This window comes from Argopecten irradians, chromosome 5 (assembly GCF_041381155.1).
Source record: "Argopecten irradians isolate NY chromosome 5, Ai_NY, whole genome shotgun sequence".
Lineage (NCBI taxonomy): Eukaryota > Metazoa > Mollusca > Bivalvia > Pectinida > Pectinidae > Argopecten > Argopecten irradians.
The window spans coordinates 26,922,536-26,928,178 of NC_091138.1; positions in this window are offsets into that span (position 1 = coordinate 26,922,536).

Genomic DNA, 5,643 nt, shown 5'->3' on the forward strand with positions numbered 1-5,643 from the left:
GTGCCCTGAGGGGGTTGACCAGGACCAATATAGATATAATATTTAAATGTTATCTCAGGCTAATAATTCTAAACAAGTTTGACTCATTTCCTATGAAAATTGAGCAAAAAATGCTCATAAATGTGTTTTCCCTATATAAACTATAGTAAACTTGACCCCCTCCCCAGGGGGGAAACGTGATGGGTCATATAATTCACAATTTTCATAAAACACCTTAAAACCTGTCCATCTAAGAAGAGTATTTGGTTCTACCATTTCCAGTATTTAAGAAGAAAATTTTTAAAGTTTTAGCCTATTTGCCCCTTTTGGCCCCACCCCTCTGCCCGAGGGGGTTGACCAGGACCAATATAGATATGATATTAAAATGTTATCTCAGGCTAATAATTCTAAACAAGTTCGACTTATTTCCTATGAAAATTGAGCAAAAAATGCTCATAAATGTGTTTTCCCTAGTAAACTTGACCCCCTCCCCAGGGGGAAACCTGAGACCCCAGGGTCATATAATTCACAATTTTTGTAAAGGACCTCAAGACCTTTCCATCTACGAAGAGTATGTGATTCTACCATTTCCAGGATTTCAGAAGAAGATTTTTGAAGTTATAGCCTATTTGACCCCTTTTGACCCCGCCCCTAAGGCCCCTGGGGGTCAGTTATGGAAAATTGGTTAATAGGATTCAATGGCCATCTCATACGGATAATTCTGACAATATTTGACTCATTTCCTATTACAAATGATCAAATAATACTCAAAAATGTGTTTTCCCTATATAAACTATAGTAAACTTAACCCCCTCCCCAGGGGGAAACCTGAGACCCCAGGGTCATATAATTCACAATTTTTGTAAAGGACCTCAAGACCTTTCCATCTACGAAGAGTATGTGATTCTACCATTTCCAGGATTTCAGAAGAAGATTTTTGAAGTTATAGCCTATTTGACCCCTTTTGACCCCGCCCCTAAGGCCACTGGGGGTCAGTTATGGAAAATTGGTTAATAGGATTCAATGGCCATCTCATACGGATAATTCTGACAATATTTGACTCATTTCCTATTACAAATGATCAAATAATACTCAAAAATGTGTTTTCCCCAAATAAACTATAGTAAACTTAACCCCTCCCCAGGGGGAAACCTGAGACCCCAGGGTCATATAATTCACAATTTTTGTAAAGGACCTTAGGACCTTTCTATCTATGAAGAGTATTTAATTCCATCACATCTGTGAGTGGAGAAGAAGATTTTTGAAATTTTAGTCAATTTTACCCCTTTTAGCCCCTCCCATAGCTCCCTGGGGGGTGGGGACCATATAATTCACAATTTTGATTGGCCTTATGCCTTAGAAGGTTTGTGCAAAATTTCATTGAAATTGCTTCAGCAGTTTTGGAGAAGAAGTTGAAAATGTAAATTGTTTACGGACATACGACGCGAGCACGACGGACGACGACGGACAAAAGGCGATTAGAATAGGTTCACTATTGAGACTTCGTCTCAGGTGACCTAAAAAAGGCTTGATTTTGCGAAGAAGCCCCGTTTTATATACGGCAACTGCCACATAGGGGGGGGGGGGGGGGGGGGGGGGGAAAAATATAAGGAACAATAAACTACGACATAAACTACGACAGAATAGCAACGGGAGAACAAATATTTCTTCATGTCAATAAAAAATTATAAAAATACCCCTTCATGTAAGATATTTGTTCCGAGATATTAATGTACAGTTATTCCTCGGTAACCACTGTAAACTTCACTTCCTAAAAAAAACTATGGAGATTGCATTCCAATATTGGTATTGCAGTAGGCATTAAGAATTGTACCTGTTGCCACCTATTGCATAATCCAGTAAAAGGAGAACTAAATGTAGGATATTTTCTTTTTCTTTTCTTCCTAACTGACTTTATTTTTCCTAATGCCTCACTTTTGCCTTGAGTTGAGCGTTCGCCCCACTATGAGGAAGGCTCTGGGTTCTGTCCCCTGGCCGAGACACACCAAAGTCTATAAAAGTGGTAGTTTCTGCTCCTGCTTAGCGCTCATCATTCCGGGAGTGGAACGACTTGTCCGCCCGTTGTCAGTATACTGTGACCGGGTGGGGTGTGTTTTCTTTGTGTCTATCGGCGGCATGCTTCAGTGATATATCACTATGAAAAGGGCAACATTTTCCACTATACAATAACACAACATGAATATAACCGAAGTCTCCCTAAACACGCATCTTTACTTCGCACAACAGACACTGCTGCATGCAGGGAAGGCCGTTATTACATGACCATAGCTGTTAATAGGACATTAATTAATCAAACAAACAAACCATTCATTCCAATACATTGAACATTCAAGAATACGTGTGATAAAAATGTCAGCAGTAACAGTTTGTGGTAAACTTGTTAAGAATAACACAGTGGAACTGTCTACAATTTTATGGAGATTTAAAGTTTACTCCTCCAGAACAGACTTCAGACGTTTGTGTGAAAAAGTTCAAAGCCTGGCTCAATGCAGTGCCACTTGACATTGTTTGTACTGAAAGCAGGTTTCCCGTTCAATTCGTTTTGATACTGGTTCCTCTGGATGAGCGGTTCGGAATAACTCTGCTTCACCAGGCCCACATATGACTCATCGTCGCTTTGCATGATTCCTATTTCCTGAAGATGGCAGTGACAGATAAAGTATTTAGCTCTGAATCTTTGCAGAACTTCTGCTGATTTTCTCTTCCTACCTCAAGATGAAGGGACACACTCCCTGCAGGACAAGTTGATTGCTTCTTATTTCATGGAAAAAGACTTTTTCCCTACACTACAAAGTCCTTCAATCACAGCTGTCATATGTTACCATCGCATCTTTCAACAGCACCCATATATGTATTGTAGCTCAAAATGCAGCCAGGTTTTCGAATTTCAACTCCTTCTTGGTCACTTTTACCAGAGTCTTCCGTGACATTTATATATATCATATAGTGAAAATATCCATACCAAGCCACAATATGTGATAGTTTAATAAAACATTTATATGAATCCATTTTGTCAAATTTTATAATTAAATAATTATATTGTCTACGGACACATGAAAAGAATATAAAAAAGCCAAAATATGTTTATAAGTTAAAAGAATCTAAACATATACTGAATGTGACATTGAAACGAATTCCAACGATACATCATTCCGTTGAATGATTCTGCTTAGTGCTCAGCATACAGAGAGTGGAACGACTGGTTCGCCCGTTGTCAGTATGTGACCGGTTGGGGTGTGTTGCTTGGTATCTTCGGCGGCATGCTTCGGTGATTAAGCATTATATATTGGGCAACAGTTCCACTATACAAGAAGACACTACATGAATATACCGCAGTCTCCTAAAACACCCACCTCGCACAACATACACACATCATACATGGGAGGCCGTCCTCCGCAGTCTCCCAAAACACGCACCTCGCACAACATACACGCAACACACCACATACATGGGAGGCCGTCCTTACATGACCATAGCTGTTAATAGGACGATATCTGGGGTTTTCCCGGTATGGAACTATAAATCATTATATTTATCTGTTGTTAAAAACACCATGGTGCAAAGCAGATTGGTTTTAATCTTTTGCTTCGTATGATTTCACATGCTTACACAATTCATAACGTGGCAGGATATTTAACGTAGTTGTGACGCGGTGTCCGATTCAAACCGCCTGTGTCAAGGAGGAGTTTCTTCAATTTTGTGATCACTTGAGTTCTACTTAATCAGTTCACGTTTGAAATTTCTTGAATACACGGATGTTTACATAGTTTCATGTCATTATTTCCGGATTTTGGAGATTTTCAAATGTATCGGACGTCGTTTCGAGGAACATGTACAAACACAGGTAGGCCCACTACTGTTAACGTTTACTGTACCGCTCTCAAAATGTTAACTATATTCATATTGTTGTTTCAAACACTTCAATAAATATTAGAGGTATCTATTACAAGTATTGTAAAGCTACAATTGTAGGATTCCGTTTCATTGATATTTCGAAACACCCAAACGTACCTACTCTCGCCGATTCACAGTAGATTCTAGATAACGTACAGGACTTGTCTGTCCGCCGAGGTGAACAAAAATGCTTTGTCGTGCTAGGTCGTTTTGGTTAAACTTATCCACCTCAAATACTGATGTTGTTCTGACATATCTTATCCATTCGCGTACAACCAAAGATGTTAAAAATACGAATAGAATGAAGATCTAGGCTACATGTGGTAGAGAACAACACGGACTCAACGACACACAACATGTAAACATTGCGACGTCATCGGAATGTGCAAAACTGTACATTGTACAACATTGTTTATTTATCATACGCACGGAAGCATTGGTCAAAGAGGTACGTAGTAACATAAACAATGTAACTTTTCTACATTTGTATTTACACACGTACATGTATATGTGTTAAAATCTATTTTGATACATGTACATGTTCATTGAACGTACGTTCGGTTACTGAAAACACCGAAAGTTTCTGATTTGGACCATCATAAATTCATCCGCGCGGCTCCAAATTGCGCGTGACATACTCAATCTATCGAGAAATAAAGTTGAGTAGCCTTTGGTTGAAATCAACAGGGTTTATACTTTGTGATTTCAATAGACTTTTATTTTCGAATATTTGAGACATTCTAAATGTTAGTACATTACGTCATCCTTCTAACGCAGACGAGTTACGTCCCTTCACTCAGACCAGTTCGCATGTCAAAAATCCTCATCAGAAAAATACCTTAAGAAAAGCTAGAACATCCCTTTGCGGTGCCACGTTCAATGAAAACTTTCGTAGGACTCATTCTATCGTTAACACAACTTGCTTTTATAACGAATATTGAGAAATATGGCTTACGATCATCATATGTCAATGATCTAAATTTTAAAATCTTTTAAGGATATGAATCAACATCTTTATTGTTCATTAAAGCCTCGTTTTAGACCAGCTTTCGTTTTGTGCTCAAAAATAGAATATGGCGGTTGATTGTTTAATATCTGGGGGTGGTAACGCACAATCGCGCCACGTCCGGATTCTGTCGTCATTATAACGATTCATAGTCACAGACTATTACCTTGGATGCTGTACGTAGGACACTGTCCTCTGGAACAAATTTACAGGTATAGTTGTAGAGATTCAGTAATCTTTCAACATTATGACCACTCTAGTGATTTAATAAACTCCAATCTCCTAGCAAATATCAGCACCACTTAGAATAATGAGGAACAATGTATTTCAATAGCTTCCTATTTTATACCTACAGCAAAGAATTACCAGCAACACCAATATAAAAAGGCCAAATGCTGATAATTGGATAACTCAGCAATAACTAAATAATAAAATACATAAAACATTCACTCGCATTCCGTACAATATGTATATCTCTCCTTAGACATTAGTTCAGTTCACAGAAATATATATAAAGCCAATCTTGCTATCTATTAGTTATAATCTTAATTAAACAACCAATACCTTGGCTATAATACAATAAAAGTGAACAGTCGGGAAAGGATGGCTAAAGTCGGTAAAAATGGTGTGAATGTATCCAGTATAAATTCTTATGGAATAGAAAAATAAACGTTCTCGTCAAAATCTGTCTGCGTACGTAGAAAATAATTTTAAATATAGGAATCCTTAAACGTCCCTCCCGG